This window comes from Ictalurus punctatus, chromosome 8 (genome assembly GCF_001660625.3).
Source record: "Ictalurus punctatus breed USDA103 chromosome 8, Coco_2.0, whole genome shotgun sequence".
NCBI lineage: Eukaryota > Metazoa > Chordata > Actinopteri > Siluriformes > Ictaluridae > Ictalurus > Ictalurus punctatus.
Window position 1 is genome coordinate 13,433,819 of NC_030423.2, and position 23,729 is coordinate 13,457,547.

Consider the following 23,729-nt stretch of genomic DNA (forward strand, 5'->3'; position numbering starts at 1 on the left):
CTCCCTTACGTCTCGCGACGTGACAGAATACTCCGGAACAGAAACAAAACAAACGCACATGTCCACAGTAAACTTCCGTCAACATCCGAAGAGCAACGTAGCTCGTGCATGCGCGCGTCTCACTCTGGTTGCTAGGCTATTTGGTCGCGTCATCAAACACATCATTGTTCGGTCAAATTTATTCAGCCTTTTCACTTATTCGGCCGAACACCGAAAATGCTTTGTTTGCTATTTTTGGCCGAATAATTTCGGTTGCCGAACATTCGGTGCATCCCTAGAATTTTTCTTTATTTTATTTTTTTTTGTTTGTTTAAAAAATTTAATAACTGTCTAATAACTGTCACCAACCAGCCCATCAACAACTTCTGGTGTTTTCTTTTCTTTTTTTTTCTTTTGTTAAGACAATATGACCAGCTTCTGACAAAATAAGTTCATAAATATAAAAGTTATTAGATCAAGCTTGCACAGGACCGTTGTTGCATTTATTTTTTTGCAATACCTTCGCCATTTTTGGCATATTGCTATTATTTGCAAATTATTTTCTAAATCTGATTTTCTGTTTGTCTGTGTGGTTTTGGGTTCAGTTTATTGACATAGTACAGTATGTTTTAGTGAAAAAAGAAGCATCAGGTCATATTGGTTAGGTTGTTGTGATGAAAAAACCCCACAAAAAACTATACACTACACTATATGGTCAAAAGTATGTGGATACCTGACCATCAAATCTGCATGTGCTTTTTGAACATCCCATTCTAGATTTATTACCCACTCTGCTGTTATAATAATCTCCACTCTTCCAGGAAGGCTTTCCTCTAGATTTTGGAACATTGCTGCAGGGATTTGTGCTGATCATTTATGCACAAGAACATTACTGAGGTCAAGTACTGATGCTGGGTGAGGAGGTTTGGGGTGCAGCAGGTGCTCCAATTCAACCCAAAGGTGTTTAGTGGGGTTAAGGTCAGGTCTCTGTGCAGGCCACTCAAGTTCTTTTACTCCAACCTTGGCAAACCATGTCTTCATAGACCTCACTTTGCACACAGGGCATTGTCAAGCTGGAACTGGGCCCCTTAGTTCCAGTGACAGGAAATTGTAATGTTACAGCATACAAATATATCCTGTACTGTGTGCTTCCAACTTTGTGGCAACAATTTGGGAAACACCCACGTATAGGTGTGATGGTGAGGTGTCCACAAATCTTTGGACATATAGTGTAGATGCAACTTTTATGTTATTTATATGTTCAGGTTTATAGCTTTTGATGTTTAGTACCTCATCTATAGGCAATCTGCTTACCCTTAGTCTTATCACAATTTCAAGTCCATTTCATGCAGAGTGTTATGTATTTCATGACATGAAAGATAACTAAATATAATTAATATGTAGTTTAGAAACAGTTGATAGGGTGTTTCATGACAGTCTATAAATGATTTGTGTAGTGTTACATTGGACTATAATTAAAGTTTAACCCTTTACATTTGCACTCTTAAAAGACCACCGATTTTTTAAAGCATAAATACTCTAGATGATAACATGATAAAATGCTCTCCTGTGTAAAGTTTTAGAACCAGCAGACTATTTTCAAACACTTTAAATTGTCTGGAATGTGTATGAAGGAGTGTGAACACAGAAAGGCTTCATTCAGTCCCAAGCTGTTATTTAATGCACTGATTGCTCATGATTGCTTTTGTGCAACAATTATGAAATCGACCTTTAAATTTTTCGCTCTTATTAAATGATTTCAGATTCTTAAATAAAGGCCAGAATGTTTGCATTTGTTTACATTTGTTCTCCCTTTCCTGCACAATTTTGTAAGAATGAAACTATGGAGTAGTTTGTTGCATGTGATCGTGTTAAGTGTTTAAAAGCATCTGTGTGAAACAGACCTGTAAAGTGGGATGTGCTTGTGTCCCTTTGAGAAATGGACAACCACGCTGTCAAAATATGAAAAGCCTAATGCTTGTCTGACAGCTCTGTGCTAATTTCTAGGTTTGACACACCCAGCCATGAGAAACAAAGTGTCAATAACAATTAATGTTTGGCATCTGACAGGATGTACAAATGTAAGTACATCTTTTTCCCCAGCATAAAATAAACTAAAACATTAATGGACTACAACAAATAGATGACATTGATGCCCATGATAGTTTAAGGATAAGAATAAATGCACAAATTAACACAGTTATTGATCCTAGACCCCATTTATACCATGCATTAACATGTTATGACTAGCTGGATATTAATATCTGGGAAGTAAATGAACCGATCTCGCGCCTGCTTTTACACCTGATATTTACGTGTCCTAATTGCCTGCATTCTGTGCGCATTGTGATCTCATCTCTTTTTACCCGTGCAATATGCAAATAACCTAGCTAGGTTGTGTGTGGGAAGTCATCCAGTTGTCAACAAGGCAGGAGTAGGATTGCCAAAAAATTATTTGTTATACTGACTGCTCTTATTTTTTTTTACGATGCTGATGAAGTGTTTGTTAGTAGGCAACATTTGCTTCAAGACAATTGCTTCAAGCAGTTACAATAGGAAAAGAGTTCTCTTTTTAAAAATTAAATTGTTATTTTTGGAATAATTTCATGGTGTGTTCTGTGGATACGTACAATTTCAAAAGCACCCACAAAAGCCCTGATTGATAGGGTGGGAAAAATTGTGTTCAAACTAAAAAAAAATAAATTTCAGTTTATTTATTCTCTCTCATTTGTGTAATGCAACAAAAACAGTTGAAAATGAAATACCATGAAAACCCTTTTTTCTAGCAGGGTAAAGGTATGAAAAACAAATACTGATTGCTAATTAGGTAACAATAAGCATGTTAGCAGTTCTGACCAGGGATAGAGGATTTTTGAAAAATTGTGTGTGTGTGTGTGTTTGTGTGTGTGTGTGTGTGTGTGTGTGTGGCCGTGTGTGTGTGGCCAGTACTGTATGTATATTAGTTTGTGTGTAGTTATGTGTAGTTAATGGCTAGTAATTATCACTAAGGTTATGTTTTTTATGTTTTTTTTGTGTCTGACACAAAAATATGTTTCATTCATAATGAGTGGACAATCAAATCAGTGATTTAAAAAAATACTGTAATACTGCATATTTTGGTTGCATTTGACCAAGTTTGGAACAAGCTGATGCCACCCTTAAATTCACACCAGACACATGTGGACAACAGATACATCACACACTGCAGTTATGCTTCTATTTGAACAAGAGTTTCAATAAATACAGGCTTGTCTACATGAGCAGGGGTAGGCAGATACACTCTCCATTCATCCATTGTCCATACTGCTTATTCTACACAGGGTCTGGAGTGTATCCCAGACACAAATTCACACACTATGGACAATTTAGAGATCAGCCTACAGTGCATGTCTTTGGACTGAGGGGGGAGACCAGAGTACCCAGAGGAAACCCTCGAAGCATGGCGAAAGCATGCAAACTCTGCATACACAGGGTGGAGGCAGGATTTCAACCCTCAACCTCAGATGTGCGAGGCAAACTTGCTAACCACTAAGTCACATTTATTGAAAACCAGTGTAGGCTGATAAGATGATTGCATTTTAAAGTAACTTGTCTACACTATACTACTATACTATAAATACACTATGATAGTATTCTTTTTTATGGCATAGGCTGCCTTTACTGCCAAGACCTAAAATGGATGGCTTACCCTTTAGTATAAAACCAACTACCTTACCAAAATATCTCAGTACTTACTGTTGTTTCTTCTATTATCCTATTGTACTAAAATGCACAAAAGCATTTGAGCGCCCATATTTCTTCTATACTCATTCATAGTCACTGCATTTATGAGTTCACATCATCTCCTCTGGTGAGTGCTTCTGTAAACTAGCCAAGTGCTCGGTGGAAGTGCATGCTTTTAAAAAGTGCAATGCAGGAATGTTGCCAAATTACAACATGAATTAAGTAGCAATCAAGTTGTGGCAGCACACTGTCTTAATTAGGAGCCTTTTGTTTAAAAAAAAAAAACATAAGCAGTAGCAAACAAAATATGAATTACCACCGCCCCTAATTGCAAGTTACAAATGCTCCGTGCAGCTCCTTCTTTGTAATAATACATCCCAAATCCCTAAAATCTGGTTATTGCCAACAAAAGAATTCAGTGTACTGATGAAACTGCTAATTTACATAAGCATCTGTGTGTGATGATGTCAAGGGCATGTTCCTAGTTTCGGTGACAGGCTGTAAAGCAAAATATTTTCCTTCCACAGAGGTGGAGATTTCAGCTTGATTTACTATCCACTCCCACAATGAAAGCAACCTTTTATATCCAAGACCACATCTTATTTCTGTATAGACCACGCATTTTAAATTTGTGATTTTTAGAGGAATTCTGTAGTGATTGCATTGTTAGGCTGTACACAAGACAATGTCATTTTCCTCAGAGGTGGCCAATTTAGGCAAACATCCAATAGACTGACACCCAGAGAGGCAGATATACTCTATTATTTTCCCCCTGACAGTGCCACAAAAAAGCACCCCATGTCTAAAACTGCTCTGAGAATGGAGACAGATAAAGAAGTCATAACAGATTTCTTGGTGAGTCTGATAACATTTTAGGAATAGGATATATTTCACGTGTTCACAGCAGGTCACCAAATATAGTTACAAGGAAAGTTCTGGATAAATGTGCTAGCACAAAAATTATATAAGTTGTATTTTATTGATGTTCTTATTAGTAACTACAACTATTCACAATTCAAAATACACATTCTTACAGCATGAAGAGATTCTTTTGGTTGTAGTGTTCAAGGTTCAGAGCCTCAAAACCTTATAAATCTATATATTTTTGGATATCATGAGACATGTTTCCTACAATATAAATTAAAATATTTAACAGATATTTTGAGACTTGTTTCTTACAAATCCAAATATTTTCTGAATATCATGAGACAAATTTAACTACAAATACAAATATTTTCTGGAAATCAAGAGACACATTTTCTAAACATATTAATATGTTACAAATTTATTGTACACATTCAGTCAATTTCATTTTACCTAAACAGTCCTCACTGTTAGAGGTCATGTGCTATGTGCTCAACGTGTCTGTCAAAAGTCAATTAAAATTAATCCACACTGGAGTGACCACTATCACTTTAGTGAAGAATATTTTTCCTAAATTTGAGCCTTATACACTACAAACCATAATTCCTGCTTGAGACTACAATATAACACTATGGGAACTATTTATTGCATGTATTCCATTCTGTAAATGCAAGTTTGGTTACTTCCAAATTTCAAAGAGTCAACTCAGACTTAGCACACATAAGAACCTGGTATGTGCTGTTTTCTTTTCTGTGTAATTTGATTTGTTTGTTTTATATCTTAATTATTAAAAGTGCTTGCATAAGCTGTGAGTGAAAAAAAGACAGAAATGTCTAGCAGATAACATTACCACTTTCCACTGTCTTCTCAACTAAACAGATAACAATGTAGTAACCTGGTTTGTTAATATCTGGCTCGAAATACAAAGAGGCAACTCGAGCAACTGATACTTCCCTCATACACAGACAGAGCAATTGTATATACGCAAATGCATTCCTGAGAAATAATGTATGGACCTGTTTGCACATAACTTTGGCTATGTAATAATGCTTAGGTTTTATGAATCAACTTCTTTGCCATCCAGATCCAACGTATTACCATGCCAGTTGCTCTGATTCCAAAATTTGTCACAAACAACTTGGTCAAATAAATTTTCTTTAAAGTACCACTTGTTTATTGTGTTCTGCTTATGCCTGCTGTACACCATTAACTGATTATGCACTACACACGAGTGCTACCATTCCTAGAACCAGGAATAATAAATGAACAGGAAAGGAAAATAATATAATAATAATAATAATAATAATAATAATAATAATAATAATAATAATAATAATAATAATAATTTTGTAGCACTTGATTAAATTCTGAAGCAAATTTAGTAAATGAACATTTTGTGTTAACCATTATTGTATGCATGGACATTCATGGCATTATCTTACTGATGACTGATTTTAAAGTCTGACTAAATATGTACCTCAGCAATCAACAATATCTTCCTTCATCATGTCAGCTGTATTTGTATGAATAAATATGGGGATTCACAGCTCTGACAGTGCCAGCAGAAATTCAAAATACACATATGTTAATTACATGCATTGCCATTTCTATGGTAAGAAAACATTTACTGGGGCTGGTATGGCGGACACTCTGCATCATCTAAGACTAATAATAAATGGATTTTAAAAAAAAAAACATATTAGTATTTAACAAAGAAAAATGTTTAATCTTTGAGATGCTATAGTTGTCTGTACAGAAAGGTTTATTCAAAATTTAGGGAGGAGACTCCAGTGCTAGCATTTTTTTTTTTAATGGTCAGTAATTTTTTTTGCCATGGGAAAGTCATAAGGATAGAGGACTTCATGGTTCCTGCTTCTTGGTAACATGATATGTCTTATTTCAACTTAATTCATTTCATTTATATAGTGCATTTAACAATGAAGATTTTTACAAAGCGGCTTTGCAGAACTCTAGATATGGATTGAGATTTACAGGTCACCTCTGAAATTTTTGGAACGGTAAGGCCAATTCATTTGTTTGTAATATACCCCAAAGACATTTAGGTTTGAGATCAAAATATGGCTATGAGACATGAGTTTAGGATTTCAGCTTTTATTTCCTAGTATTTACATCTAGATGTGCTAAACAACATAAAACATAGAACCATTTGTACTGTATCAGACCACCCAGTTTTTAGGTGAGCAAAAGTATAGGAACACATAAGTCTTGAAATAAATGAAAGCAAATAACACTTAATATTTGATTGCATATCCCTTGCTTGCAATAACTGTATCAAGCCTGCGATGATTCACTGAGATCACAATATGTTGGTTTCTTCTTTTGTGGTGCTTTTCCAGGTTTTTACTGTAGCCTTTTCATTTGTTTTGTGTAGTGGGGGGTTTGTCCCTTCAGTCTCTTCTTCAGGAGGTGAAATGCTGCTCAATTGGGTTAAGGTCTCGTGATTGACTTGATTTAAACCTTCCACTTTGTAGCCTGTTGAAGTCCTTTGTTGAGTTGGCAATGTGTTTTTCATCATTGTCTTGCTGCATGATAAAGTTCCTCCCGATTAATTTGGATCCATTTCTCTGTAAACTGGTAGACAAAATGTCAACTTAACTTCTGAATTCATTTTGCTGCTACCATCATGAGTTGCATCATCAATAAAGATTAGTGAGCCCGTTCCAGATGCAGCCATGCAAGCACAACCCATGACATTACCTCCACCATGTTTCACAGATGAGCTTGTATGTTTTGGATCAGGAGCAGATGTTTTCTTTCTCCACACGTTGGGATTTCTATCACTTTGATAGAGGTTAATCTTGGTTCCAGATCTTTTGTGGCTCAACTGTGCATTTCTTTGAAAATTTCAAGCTGGCTTTCTGATTCTTACTGCTCATGAGTGGTTTGCATCTTGTGGTATGGCCTCTATATTTCTGCTCTAAAAGTCTTCTTCAAATGGTGGATTGTAATACCTTCACCCTTGCCCTGTGGAAATTGTTGGTGCTGTTTTTTCTCTCCACAGCCCTCACAATGTATCTGTCATCAGCTGTTGTTGTTTTCCTTGGCTGACCCATTCAGTGTCTGTTGCTCAGTACACCAGTGTTTCTTTCTTTTTCAGGACATTGCAAATTGTTGTATTGGGTATGCCCAGTGCCATGCTTCTGATTTGATTTCCCCTCTTTTCTCCCACAGACAGCTCTCTGATATTCATGCTGGCTTATCTTTTTAACAACAAATGCAGACTGATACAAAATGTGCTACGTTCTTTTCTAAACTCTCTTTTCATATTCATCTTTTGATTTCAAACCCAAATCTCTTCAGTCTACAGCAAAACCAGATGAACTGGCCTTGCAGTTCCAATAGTTTTGGAGGAGAATGTAGATCCCTAATGAGCAAGCCAGAGGCAACAGAGACAATGACAAAACTCTGAAAGACATGAGAGAGAAACCTTGAGAGGAACCAGACTCAAAGGGGAACCCATCCTCTTCTGGGTGACATAAGTGTGCGATTAAGAGTTATTACACTTCCACTACTGTATAGTGCAAAGTCAAACAGTACTGAGTGTGTTGAAAGGATCCTCAGTATGAGCATCAGGGTTAGCTTAGAGTTTAGAGTTTTCAGCTTTAAATCTATTGTATCTAAGTGAATTTATCCACTGAATAATAAATTAGCATAGACCTGAGCATAGACTAGTTTTAGTCTATCCAAGTGAGACCATCCACAGCAATCTTTAGGAAACTTTAGGCTATCCACCTGGATCCATCTGAATCCTCAGCAGCACAGAGTGTTTCTCAGGTGAAGGAAGCTCCAAGCAGAAGTAGAGCATCAGAATAGATCAGGCAGGTCTAGAGAGCAGAAGCAGTCAGGATCACGAGCATCTCACCAGGCAGCAGGAGTAACATGTGTATCTTGAGAGAGAGAGAGAGAGAGAGAGAGAGAGAGAGAGAGAGCAATTTATCAAGTATGTCTTTGTCCTATATTGGTTTAAGATGATGTACATTGTGTGCAAAGTGCAAGCAGGGACTCCACCAGGACTTGCAATGTCAGCATAAATAAAAGGGAGACCCAGAAGGTAATACAGGCATGAGGGCACCCTGGGACATAAAGCAGTCCACCACTCCACCATCAACAAACGTGAGTGAATGTGTGAGAGTAGGGGGCAAGAGCATCCAAACATCCCAGGTTACCAAAAATGTTGGTAACAGTACAAGGTTGTTAACGGCATAACAGATGTTAACAGATGACAGTGCTAAACAAAGTATAATTAAACAAAACTCACAAATAAGCTGGTTTGCAGAGTCTAAGACAAGTAGCCATGATCTAATTTCATCTGCACAGCTGCTCACTATCCCATTGAAGCCAGTGCTGTTATGGCCATTACAGTCTGCACAGCCGCAGCATCACCTCCCAAATGCCATGCCAAGGTATCACAGAGCCACAGAACTGCATACACAGTGAGCACAGACAAGCTACTGAACAGTGATCAGATACTGAACAGAGCAAACTCCTAGGCACACATGGCACCTGTGGGAAGGCCTGGGGAATCCAATCACTCAAAACTGTTTTTATTCATAACTGGCAGCGGACAAACTCAACCAGTGACCAAAACACCAAAAAAAAACAAAAAACAGCAAAACATATCATGAACAAACAAAGAAAGTAAAAATGTGCATGGTACAATAGGAAGGTTGACTAAACAAATAGGCTTTCTGCTTAGACTTAAAGATTGAGACAGTTTCTGAGTCCTGAACAGAAATTGGAAGGCTGTTCTATAATAACTGGGGTCTTTGAAAGAAAAGGCTATCGCCCCTGCTGTAGTCCTCATTATTCTAGGTACTAATAAAGAGCCTGCTCATTTTGATCAAAGCAGGTGTGACAGATCATAAAAGACCAAAATTTCACTCAGATACTGTGGTGCAAGACTATTCACTGCTTTAGCAGTAACTAGTAGTATTTTATAATCAATGCAAAATTTAACTGGGAGCTAATGCAGTGTTGATAAGATAGGGGTGATGTGATCAAACCTTCTGGTTCTAGATCTGACTCTGGCTGCTGCATTCTGGACTAACTGGAGCTTGTATATGCACCTACATACAGAAAGCAAGGCATTACAGTAGTCACACCTAAACGTAACAAAAGCATGAACAAATTGTTCTGGGTCTTGTCCCTGCTAAAAAATCCAGCATTGCTGGTCACCATCATAAGGCATGTTTTTCATGCTGGGACCAGCATGGGATGCTGGTTGCTGATTTGCTGGTCCAGTATTGGTTACTGGTTGCTGGTCCAACATAATGATAATGATAATGAGTCTTTATTGGTCACATATACAGTAGAGCACAGTGAAATTGTTTTCTTCACATACCCCAGCCTGTCAGGAAGCTGGGGTCAGAGCACAGGGTGCAACATGGGGTGCTGGTTGCTGGTCCAGCATGAGGTGCTGGTTTGCAGACTGACCAGCATGGGGTGCTGGTTGCTGGCAGACCAGCATACAGTGAGGGAAAAAAGTATTTGATCCCCTGCTGATTTTGTACGTTTGGCCACTGACAAAGAAATGGTCAGTCTATAATTTTAATGGGAGGTTTATTTGAACAGTGAGAGACAGAATAACAACAAAAAAAGAAAAACGCATGTCAAAAATGTTATAAATTGATTAGCATTTTAATGAGGGAAATAAGTATTTGACCCCCTCTCAATCAAAAAGATTTCTGGCTCCCAGGTGTCTTTTATACAGGTAACGAGCTGAGATTAGGAGCACACTCTTAAAGGGAGTGCTCCTAATCTCAGCTCGTTACCTGTATAAAAGACACCTGTCCACAGAAGCAATCAATCAATCAGATTCCAAACTCTCCACCATGGCCAAGACCAAAGAGCTCTCCAAGGATGTCAAGGACAAGATTGTAGACCTACAAAAGTCTGGAATGGGCTACAAGACCACTGCCAAGCAGCTTGGTGAGAAGGTGACAACAGTTGGTGCGATTATTCGCAAATGGAAGAAACACAAAAGAACTGTCAATCTCCCTCGGCCTGGGGTTCCATGCAAGATCTCACCTCGTGGAGTTGCAATGATCATGAGAACAGTGAGGAATCATCCCAGAACTACACGGGAGGATCTTGTCAATGATCTCAAGGCAGCTGGGACCATAGTCACCAAGAAAACAATTGGTAACACACTACGCCGTGAAGGACTGAAATCCTGCAGCGCCCGCAAGGTCCCTCTGCTCAAGAAAGCACATATACATGCCTGTCTGAAGTTTGCCAATGAATATCTGAATGATTCAGAGGACAACTGGGTGAAAGTGTTGTGGTCAGATGAGACCAAAATGTTGGCATCAACACAACTCGCCGTGTTTGGAGGAGGAGGAATGCTGCCTATGACCCCAAGAACACCATCCCCACCGCCAAACATGGAGGTGGAAACGTTATGCTTTGAGGGTGTTTTTCTGCTAAGGGGACAGGACAACTTCACCGCATCAAAGGGACGATGGACGGGGCCATGTACCGTCAAATCTTGGGTGAAAACCTCCTTCCCTCAGACAGGGCATTGAAAATGGGTCGTGGATGGGTATTCCAGCATGACAATGACCCAAAACACACGGCCAAGGCAACAAAGGAGTGGCTCAAGAAGAAGCACATTAAGGTCCTGGAGTGGCCTAGCCAGTCTCCAGACCTTAATCCCATAGAAAATCTGTGGAGGGAGCTGAAGGTTCGAGTTGCCAAACGTCAGCCTCGAAACCTTAATGACTTGGAGAAGATCTGCAAAGAGGCGTGGGAGAAAAAATCCCTCCTGAGATGTGTGCAAACCTGGTGGCCAACTACAAGAAACGTCTGATATCTGTGATTGCCAACAAGGGTTTTGCCACCAAGTACTAAGTCATGTTTTGCAGAGGGGTCAAATACATATTTCCCTCATTAAAATGCAAATCGATTTATAACATTTTTGACATGCGTTTTTCTGGATTTTTTTTGTTGTTATTCTGTCTCTCACTGTTCAAATAAATATACCATTAAAATTATAGACTGATCATTTCTTTGTCAGTGGGCAAACGTACAAAATCAGCAGGGGATCAAATACTTTTTTCCCTCACTGTATGTTGTCTTTTGGGTGCTTGTATAATCCCAACAAACCCACAACAAAACCCATTTGTTACATATCACATTTCTTAGTGTATATTCATAGTTAAATAAAGACCAAGACCATTTTTTAATGAATTGTAATTAACATTTTAATAAAGAAAATTCACATACTGGCCTGTGATGAATTGGCACCCTGTCCAGGGTGTACCCCGCCTTGTGCCTGATGCTCCCTGGGATAGGCTCCAGGTTTCCTCATGACTCTGAAGGAAGGATAAGCGGTATAGAAGATGGATGGATGGATGGATCACATACTGGATATTCCCACCATTTATATGGCTTTCATTTTTTTGTTTGTTAATGTCCATTATTTTCTCTGTAATATAACGGCCAGACTTTGAGGCCCCGACTTCCAATTCTTCATTTGCTATATTTTTCTGCCGTAAACATTCAAGGAACATGGCTGAAAAAAAACCCCCACATAAATACAACTATCAGATACTTATCATTAAAAAAAATTGTTAAATGCAGCTTATTTATTTTTAAGTTAACATAAAAGACCATTCGTAACCATTTTTACATCTGTAATGTGACATTTCTGAGTGAAACAGAGTATTAAAAAAGTGGATGTGAATGTTGAATGTGGTTTAAATTGATTTTTTTTTTAAATGTTTATATATATATAAAAGTTGGTTGGAGGGGAGAGGTTAACACTGCGTGAAGCCTAGGCTAAAAGGAAAAGTTGAGTTGAAGTTATTAAATTTAAACTCTGCATTTTTATAGCCGATTATGAAGACATTTTTTTTTTTTACCTTTGGAATAGAGGAATCATTTACAATAGACCATAAATGAGTATTAAAAACAAGCAAATAGTGTCAATTTTGATATCATGCTGACTTTAAATAAGGGTCATGGGAAAGTGCCTCTGTTCACACCCAATTAAACGGTATTTGTTACTCATATCAAATAGCCATTTGTCTACCACAAACCACATATGGATTAAATACAATTCAGAAAGGTGTGCATGCTATCGCTATTGTCTCCTCATGCTCCTGGTTGCAATGACATCAATTTTACTATGTTCAGTTGGTTTTTATTTATTTATTTATTTATTTTTTTGAGTCACTGGCTGGATTTTGTGGTGGGACATGCCTTGCCTGTAAGGCTGTGCTCCACAAGGGTTTTAGTCCCCCAGACTGCCACTGCCAGCTCTTTAATGAATAAAGAGTCCCTGGTGCTCCTTTTGATTTTCTCCCAGACTTGATTCCTTAAGTGTGTTGTCCCACCTAAGACAAACTGAGAACAAAAAAAATAAATAAATCACTGGACACAGCATTGAACAATACGTGTGTTCATACAAGGCAATAAATGATGCTAGCACATCGTGATATATTCAGGTGCATTTTCATCATCAGGTATTTTTCCTATTCAGATTGTCTGTCAGTTTCAAAAATTTACTTAATTTTTCATCACCATCAACCAAATATTAGCTAGCTACCTAGTAACACCTTAGCAACTGACCAATCATGAGTCTCCATGTCACTAAACCCATTCCACCAGCACAGTTCTCCAGTCCTGAGTTATGTTAACTAAAGGAATGGAGTGTACTCATACCATATCAAACTGGTCTAATATAATGCTTCTGTATCCTCAGTTATTGTTCCAGAACCTTTTGGGCTGGTGGTGGAAATACACCTTTTTATATAGAATCAAATGGTTATTAAAGGAAAATTACCTCATCTCCAACTGCAGTAATTGTTGCTTTAGCCAGACTGTTAGAACCAGACTGTGCCACTGTAGAGAACATATGGTTGTTTTTTTTTTATAAAGAAATATTTCCTAATAAAGATAAGTTTTAGTTCAGTGTTAAAATGCATGTTTTACCTAAAGCAGTCTCTCTGAGATCACTGGATTCACTGGGGGAAGAGGACAAGGTTAGTAATTTTTTTCAGTAGTTCAGTGTTTAATGTTCTCAAGGCTGTTATTTCTGCCTCTGCAATCTCCTCCAGCCTACAAAAGAAAGAAATAATTTTGACAGTATCTGCCTGCTATTGGTTAAATAGAGTAATTATGGTCTATTGCAAGCATGCACCTCACAGGTTTTGCAAACCACCTACCCTCAAGACCAATAATCTCCCTTACCATTATCTTGTTAAGAAAGGAACAGTTGGAGTATTTCATGATTAAGCACTTATGATGTTTAATTATGATCACTGGATACTATATGTAAATTAATAATTACTTGTTTCTAATTACCTTAATCAACCTGACATTTGAGAACCAATTCCCTTACTTTTCTGGGGTTTTCTCAAGTTGGAGAGTGACATCCTTCATCTTTTCCTCGTAAAACCGGAGCTGCTTTCATGACTCTTCAAATACTTTGCACCAACAGCATCTTTCTCATCTGTTGACAGATGCAACAGGGTCTATTCCTTGGGCTTTTTGGTTTTGTGGTCTGTTGGACAGAGTGGAGTCTGCCGTTTCTGGATTTTGTGCTCATGTAATATAGTGAGAAGTGATTTTTTTCCCCCTTCCTCTGACACAGTTTTTTTTTTTTTTTTTGTCTGTTTTGGTAAGAAAAACAGAACACCACAATCAAGTGAATGAAGAGTATAAACAAACCAATTCAGCATCAGTTTTAAGCATCATATCAAAAATGAAACCAGACAGAGCAGTTCAAGTGCATCTAAAAAGAAAGTTTTAACAGACTATATTGCTTCAAGTTTAGAACTAAATATATATAAGTTAATATATATAACAACTATGACAGCATTTTCCACTTTTGCAAGTGACACAGAAAGTGAAGTTGACTCTACAGAACATGACGCATTTCTACAGACTGTCCCTGATGACCCTGACCCAGACATGAACTCCATACTTACATCTGCTGCAGGTACTACCACAAAAGCTGAGGCAGTGATAATGCTAATGACATATGCAACTAGACATAACATATCAGGGACTCGACTACACAATTTGTTAAAACTTAGGTAGTACCTGTATCAAGATATAAAATATATTTCAGAAATGCTTGAATTTAACTTTTATTTTAGGTCATGTTAATCATACAGTGGTACTTACAAAATGTTATAGACAAAAATATTGCACAGTGCCTCCAGTTTAGTGATCCCTTAGAAATCAGTACCCTGAACAGTGGTAGTTTTTTCATCAGTGTACCAATTGCACCTCAAATCCAGGCATAAAATTCTCAAATTTCAAAGAACATTGCCTACAGATATGAAAGGTTTAAAAAATGAACACATTATCTCTGACATATGATGGTGACATGTATGCACCATTTTCTAAATCAGGTGAAGTTCTGTCAGATCCAAACAATTTCTCATTTAATTTAAATTCCTATGACTCACCCCTATACAAATTTTCAATATGGCCTATACAACTCCACTTGAATGAGCTACTGCCCAAAATTTGATTCCAGAATGTGATGTTGGCAGGCCTTTGGTTTGGTGCCCAGGAACCAGTTATGCACATTTTTCTCAAACCTTTTGTGGATCAGGCCAAAGATATAGTGTACAAAGGTGTAAAATGGAGAACAAATGGAGAATGCATAACTAGCAAAATTGTGGGGCTGTGTTGTTGTGTACATTCAAAAGCCAGACCAGCCATTCAGAACACCACACAATTTAATGGATACTTTGGTTGTAGAATCTGCCTGCATCCTGGTACCTAAGTAGACTGCCAGGTGAAGTACACAGTAACAACTGAATATGCAGACAGAGATTCCAAAGGAATGTTGTCCGATATGGCGCTTGCTTTAGCTAACAACAGTAGTGTAACAGGAGTAAAGGAACCCTCTCCTCTTGTAAACATGCCATATTTTGATATTGTTTGGGGCTTTGTTCCAGACTACATGCATGTGGTCTTACGTGGTATCATTAGACAGCTCACGGAGCTTCTTCTGAATAATAGTTACCAACCATTCTACATTGGAAGCCCCAACATTTATGAGAGTCATAGAAAAAAGATTAAGGAAAATAAAACCACCACATTACACAAATGCCCAGACCCCTTACAGATCTGAAGTTTTGGAAAGCCTCAGAATGGCGAGCATGGCTTCTGTTCTACAGCCTTCCTGTATTAATTGGACTGCTACAAACATACTAAATAAAGCACCTTAGCCTTTTGGTCTCAGCTGTATTTCTTCTTCTCAAAGAGCATGTCTCCTTTCAAGATGTCAGCCAAGCAGATGAGATGCTTTTAGAATTTATGGTACAATTTCTATTGTACCACATCAATGACATTTAATGTGCATCTCCTTGCACACCTTGCTAGTCTGTTAAATTGTGGGGTCCATTGTGGGCACACGCAGCAGTTGTATTTGAAAATGCAAATGGCGAGCTGTTAAAACTAGTCCATGGAACCAAATGTGTAGCTCTACAGATTGTTAGCAAATTTCTGTCACACAGAGCTATGCCACATTTTACAGCAATCTATACCATCAGTGAGTGTGTTGAAGAATTCTGTTTAGAACTGACAGAACACTCCAAAGTAAAAAAAATCTCAACATGGCAAGACACAACTGTTTTGGATAGTGGCAAGGTGCAGGATGTAACCGATGACATAAGATGTGCATTTCTTTCTGCCGAGAGGCATGTACCAGACGAAGTTGTTGTGCACAGGAGAATGGTGCATAAGGGTCTAGTGTATTCTAGCAGTAGCTACAGCCTAAGTAAAAGAAGGAAAGATTGCTATGGAAAATTAAATGATGGATGTAATGGAGAAATCCTCCACGTTATATCATTTACCTCCAATGGCAACAGAGAAATTGCTTTGCTTTTCAGAAAGATTCATTCACAGCCATCTTTTCCACTTTCACAAGGCATAGCTTTCGTTGCACATATCAGACAAGCAAGAAGAAGTGATTTTGCACCCGTATGTCTGATATCAGTGGATGGTTTAGAGCAGAAATGCTTGATTTTGAACACCACTGATAATACTTACATATGCGAGTTCCCAAATGTGTATGAAAGGGACAAATCTTTTATTTAGCATTTTTCTTTGATTTCAGATCTCTAAATGGTTTTGTTTTACACAAGCTGATGATTTATGTACAGGTCATTTGAAACCTTTTGACATCTTTCTGTGTAAATTTGTGTAGGCTGTATGCATGTAAAACAGAACACTGATTGTATTTCACAGTTGTAAATTATGTCCGTTGAAGATATTCATGGGAATTTCATGCAACACAAGATAAGCCAAAATTGGAGTAACATACCACTGATGTATATTATTTTGTCTTATGAATAAACTCTGATTCATGTTTTACCAGTTTTATTATTTTTTTCTTTGTTATTCAAAGCTTCAGATGACATTGATTAATAATATAATAATAACTAAAACAATGAAACTCTTCAGTTCTATTTCCAAAAGAGGGAGCAAAAGAAATAACAAACTTATAATTAAAAAAATATATACATATATACACACACACACATATATATATATATATATATATATATATATATATATATATATATATATATATATATATATATATATATATATATATGTATATAATATATGTTTTAATCTTATATTAATGTGATAAATGTAGACATACACAAGCAAAAATAATGCTTGTTCCCACAAAACTGCTTGTATACAGACAACTACTCACACTCAACCCAGCAAGATCATACTGGTCAACCATCTACACTAGCTCCGTTTTGCTTGAGAACAGCATGACTATGTTGGCCCTCCAGCTATACCAGCACTATTGCACTATACCAGCACTAACCAGTATAAACCAGCCTGGACCAGCATGGAATTCATGCTGGTTTATGCTGGATTTTTCAGCAGGGGTAGCAATAATACATTTCTTATATTAGCAATATTTTTGAGATTTAAAAGGCTATCCTAGTAATATTATTTATGTGAGCTTCAAATGAGAGAATGGAATCAATAATCACAACAAGATCTTTCACTGCTGCACATGATGTAACTGAAAGGGTGTTTACTACGTAATTAGAAAGCTTACTTCTACAGTACATTGCCTGTGGTCCTAGTAGAACTACTTCTGTTTGTCAGAATTATGTAGGAGAAAGGTACTCATCATCCAGTGTCTAATGCCCTTCACACATTTCTCAGTTTTATTAAGCTGGTGTCTGTCATCTGTGAAACATACAGCAGTGTGTCATCGGCATAGCAGTGGTAGCTTGTTCATGAATAATTGTACCCAGAGGTAGCATATAAGGGCAAAAGATTTCACTTCAAGAGAGAGAAAAAAGAGCAGGTGTTAAAGGAATGACTGTTTAGAGCAGTTGTCATTCAGTAATAAATGAAAAATTGTAATCATAGGCAAATAGCTGAAGTATAAGAGGCATAAAACCCTTGCATCATAACAGCATGCACTGATATGTTTGTTTAATTAAATACATTCTTTAATCTAACTGTAAATCTAGGCTTTTCCAGCCACATAGTTTGATATTGGCTATTATGATTTTTAATGATATTCTAAACAAACTCTTGGCAGTACCTTTAAGCCATCATTACACTAATGGGTACAGTGCTTGGCTTGAAGCAGCCAAGTTTTTTTTTTTTTTTTTTTTTTGTCATTTTCACAATTCATCAACAGCTTATACAAACAGAATGTTCAATAAAGTTTTTATCATGTTAGGTGCACTAATTAACAGCTTAATCCCAGGAAAATTAGCTCTTGTGAAAACAGTAACTGTCTACTGCATGTTTTCACCATTTGTACTTGTTATGGGAGAAACTGACATAGCACAGCTAGTAGATGCAAAATTAATTTGTCATAAACAAGGTAATTTTCAGGGCGCACGTTGGCTTAGTGGTTAGCACGTTCACCTCACACTGCGAGAGTTTCCTAGTTTCCTCCCCCAGTCCAAAAACATGCATGGTAGATTGATTGGCATGTCCAAAGTGGCCATAGTGTGTGAATGTGTATGTGATTGTGCCCTGCAATGCACAGGCACCCTGTCCAAGGTGTACCCCACCCTGTGCCCGATGATCCCTTGGATAGGCTCCAGGTTCCCCGCAACTCTGAAGTGGTATAGAAAATGGATGGAAGGTAATTTTCATGATTTCCTTCATTCTAACTTTACTGTAAAGTTTATATACCATTAATAGTTTAACCTGCACATAAGGCTGACTATCAATGAAGCTGGAATAGTTGATCAAACATGAAATATATATATATATATATATATATATATATATATATATATATATATATACACACACACACACACACACACACACACACACAGTGGGGGAAATAAGTATTGAACGCATCAACATTTTTTTCAGTAAATATATTTACAATGAGGCTATTCACATGAAATTTTCAGCAGACTTTGGTATTATCTCAAGAAACCACAAATATAAAGAAATCCAAACATTTTTTACGAAATTAATCAGCCGAAGTATTCAGGTGTGATTTTGGCCCATTCTTCTAAATATATTTCTTTAAAATTTTGTTCAATTGAATTCAAGTCAGGTGATTGATTAGGCCATTCTAACGCCTTGATTTTTTTCTCTGAAACCAAGTGAGAGTTTCCTTTGCTGTATGCTTAAGATCATTGTCCTGCTGGAAGTTCAACCCACATCTCATCTTCATCATCCTGGTGGATGGCAGATTCTTCTCAAGAATCTCCCGGTAAAGGGCTCCATTAATTGTTCCTTCAATTATATGAAGTCTGCCAGGACCATGTGATGAAAAACATCCCCACACCATGATGCTTCCATCTCCAAACTTCACTATTGGTGTAGTGTTTAAAGGGTGATATGCAGTGCCATTTCTTCTCCAAACATGGTGTGTAGTATGACAGCAAACTTTAAAAGAGCTTCAACATGCTGTTTCTTTAGTAATGGAGTCTTGTGTTTTGTGAGCAGTGGAGTGCATTGCCTATTGTTTTCTCTGTGATGGTGGCACCTGCTGCCTCTAAGTGTTCCTAGAGCTCTTTCTGAGTGGTCCTTGGCTCTTGGGCTGCTCTTCTGACTATTCTTCTGATTCCCTGGTCAGAAATCTTGCAAGGAGCTCCTGTGTGTGGCCGGTTGATGACAGAGTGATGTTGCTTCCACTTGCAGATAATGGCCCCAATGGTGCTTACTGTAAGATTCAGAAGTTTTGAAATACGTCTGTATCCGATTCCATCAATATGTTTTGCAACAATAAGGTTCCGATGGTTTTGGGGGAGCTCTTTGCTTTTACCCATCATGAGATGTTTCTTGTGTGACACCTTGGTAACAAAAATCCTTTTTATAGACCATCAATTTACTAACCCAGCTGATATTAATTTGCACAGATAGGAGGTACTTATTTCAGCTAGTTCCTTGCCTTACCTTAGTGTGTTCAATACTTTTTTCCCTTTGTCATTCCATTTTATTGCACACAACTTTGTTTATGGACTTAAATGTTGTGAATTATTTATATTTCCAGATTTCTTGAGTCAATACTGATATCTGCTGAAAATTTCATGTGAATAGCCTCATTGGAAATATATTTACTGAAAAAATGTTGACGCGTTCAATAGTTATTTCCCCCACTGTGTGTATGTTTATATATATATATATATATATATATATATATATATATATATATATATATATATATATATATATATATATATACATACACACACACACATTATATATGTATATATATATATATATATATATATATATATATATATATATATATATATATATATATATATATATATATATGATGAAAAAGAAGAATATATAGAAAAAGGTCTGGATTCCTAAATTCCAGTGAGGTTAAGCTGGACTGCTTCACTGGCACAGAAATGCAAGGAACAAGGCACTAATACACAGCAGTGTTGACATTCTGAGAGTGATACATAGACAATTTTGTAAAGATGACTGACAAGCAAGTGCCCTTCTATGTAATGAGCCTCCAACGATTGCTGCCCAGACTGCCACACTTTGTGTGTGCCAGCTATAAATAATTAATCTGAACAAGTATGCCGGCTTGCGAGAGAATGTCATGTCTCATTTGGGTACAGAGTGCGGTGGTGTCTGGCCTGCAACATGTAGCTCAGAGTGCAATATCAGAAGCCACTGCTTTATCCTTACCCTAGTCTAAAAGTGAATCTCTGTCAGCAGAACTTTTATCAAGCTTTTTTCCCCCAGTCTTTTCATCAGTTCTGGGAAAAGTGGTGCTTTTTGTGGCCAGGCTATCTGGGCACAGTCTAAGTGTAGAACTAAGTGTTTAATTATTTAGACATGCTCTCTCATCTCCCCGGCTCATGAAACATCTTAGAAAAAATTGAGAATATATTGTATACGTCGATATATAGCATCATTTGTCTAACTATGATTATTGCAAAAAGCTTAGCTTTATGCTGTTGTCTGTCAAATAAATATAAAAATAGAATGATGACTAGATTCAATAATGCAGCCAATTACATGAAGCCAGTCATCTCTGGGAGATAGTGACAGGAAGGATGGTGGAAGCAAACACATACATCAGGGTCCTATCCCAGTTGCAAAAAGGCAAAGTTTTTTATCACCTGGTTTACCATTGCTGCCTAATGCTATTACATATGGGCAGAGTAAAGAGAGAGATAGAGAAGGAAAGAGAAGAGCAGTAAATCGAGATTGCAGAAAGTGAAGAGAGGATTGTTGGTGAGAGGAGAAGGTGAAGGAGTAGAGCACTCAAAGAAAGGGAAAAGCATCAGGAAAATATTACTTTTAGACATGACTGGTCACATAAGTGTTTCGGGGGGGAAAAAAGGTAACCATTTTATGCCACAGTACTACTGAGTTCTCTAATCTGATTGGTCATATTAATTTTCATGTAATTTTCATGTAAGTGCAGCTCTTACAATAGTGCTGTAATTCAAATCACATGTTTATATTCATTCATTTCTATTGTAACAACTCATTCACAGGGACTGTTTTGGCAGACAATCTACATAATATAAACTCATAATAAATGTTGTTATTAAGAAAAAAGATTTTTCATTGAAACAGTGAAACATTCTCTTAATTTAACAATTATGGATGGAATCATGGGTGTCAGAGCTTTGGAAGAGTCAGTAAGCTTTCTGTCACAAAAGAATATTCAGGAAAGATGAATTAGCACTTACGGGTTTCTTGATACCTGTAACAATTTGTGTTTTTGGTGTTTGTTGTTTTTTGTTTGTTTGTTTGTTTTTTGGCCTTTTTTACTTCAACAGAGAGAGAAAAAAAAGGATGAGGCTGCTGATTAAATGGTTAAAAAGCATGATATCAGCAAATCGTTGTGGTATAAGGGAAATAACCACTTCACCATATGCTTTTATAGGAAAACAATCTACTTCAGGCTGGTAAAAGTGACACCACCGTGTGTCAGGCCAGATGACACCACCAGTCATTGATTATTTTTCTATCTTTTAATTCCTTACGTAACGCACATATACACATTACACATACATACATTGCTTATCAGGCCAAAATTTCCTATTCACAAATAATAAGTAAATAAAACATTTTTTTAAAAACATACATCAGCCATAACATTAAATCCACTTACAGGTTGAATGAATATTATTGATTTTCTTATTACAATAGGACCGGTCAAAGTACCCATGTTGATCCCTGTCCACCGCCGAAAGCACCTACAACGTACATGTGAGTATCAGAACTGGACCGTGGAGCAATGCAAGAAGATAGCCTGGTCTGATGAATCACAATTTCTTTTACATCATGTGGACAGCAAGGTGCGTATGTGTCGCTTACCTTGGAAGAGATATTACCAGGATGCACTATGGGAAGAAGGCAAGCCAGTGGAGGAAGTGTGATGCTCTGGGCAATGTTCTACTGGGAAACATTGGGTTCTGGCATTCATGTGAATGTTACTTTGACACGTACCACCTACCTGATATGGTTTAAGGAAAATGAGAATGTTATTCCTCTGGATTTTCCTGTGATCTAGGAACAATGCAGCATGTTTATATAATTTTGTGCATTTGCAGGGAAGAACACTGTAGAATAGCTTCAAGATTCAACAAAATCATTTGTACTTCCTGTTCCATGTTAAATTGGCATCACCATGACCATAAAATGCAAAAAAGTTGTGCTGAAGGGACCCACACATTTCCTAACTGAAGAAGATTCACAATGAGAAATAAGAACTGAATGCTTTATAGCTTTTTTCACTCACAATCCCCATTGCTATTTGCTCTCGCTTCTAAATATGAGGCCATTTTAACAGCTCCACAGCACTTCCCTCCCACACATTTCACTCAAATGAACATCACCTTTAATAAAAGATATCACTGATTCAACTTTCCTTGAACCATGCAGATCCATCCATCCATCCAATTTCTATACCGCATATCCTTCAGGGTTGTGGGAACGCAGGGCACAATCACATACACATTCACACACCCATTCATACACTTTGGACACTTTGGACATGCCAATCAGCTTACCATGCATATCTTTGGACTGGAGGAGGAAACCGGAGTAGCCATAGAAAACCCCCGCAGCATGGGGAGAACTTGCAAACTCCGCACACACACGGCAGTGATGGGAATCGAATCCCCAAGACTGGCGGTGTGAGGCAAACGTGCTAACCACTAAGCCACCATGTACCCCCATGCAGATAAGGTTATAAATAAATAAGAAAATTATATTATTATTATTATTATTATTATTATTATTATTATTATTATTATTATTATTATTATAACAATTAAATTCTGAACCCAGTCTGTTTAATTGCTAAATTTGGTTAATAGTCACTGGAATTGTCTTACTGGTGGAAACCACTACTGGAGCAAAGTCAAATGCTATACATGTATAAAATAAGTCTCAAATTTTCTCTCTAACTACAAGCCTAACTAAAAATGCACCTCAATCCACTCAATCATCATCTTCCTCCATCTTGTTAGCTGCCTTTTTTGTATGTGTTCATGTGTGCTATAATATATTTATAATAACAATATTTTAATAGTAACCTTTATACGACAGCACTATTAAATGCTCAATTCTGACTGGTCAAAATATGCTGATTAATTTTCTATAACAGTGAGGATCAGACAATAGTTCAATCTGCAAAGTTTCTATTAATTCACTTTCACTTAGTCTAATAGTTTATC

At 37.2% G+C, this 23,729-nt stretch overlaps 1 long non-coding RNA gene across 2 annotated transcripts; it reads right to left on the minus strand.

Annotated features, from left to right (window-relative positions):
* Positions 1–363: 363 nt before the first annotated feature.
* On the minus strand, positions 364–12,220 carry LOC128633504 (uncharacterized). 2 transcript variants are annotated; one of them, XR_008396922.1, is made up of 2 exons: positions 11,812–12,220; positions 364–8,474 (listed from the first exon to the last, which is right to left on the minus strand). It is a non-coding gene; the product is annotated as an uncharacterized LOC128633504 (long non-coding RNA). The 2 variants fall into 2 exon arrangements; XR_008396923.1 differs by lacking the exon at positions 11,812–12,220 and adding an exon at positions 8,846–9,718.
* Positions 12,221–23,729: the final 11,509 nt, after the last annotated feature.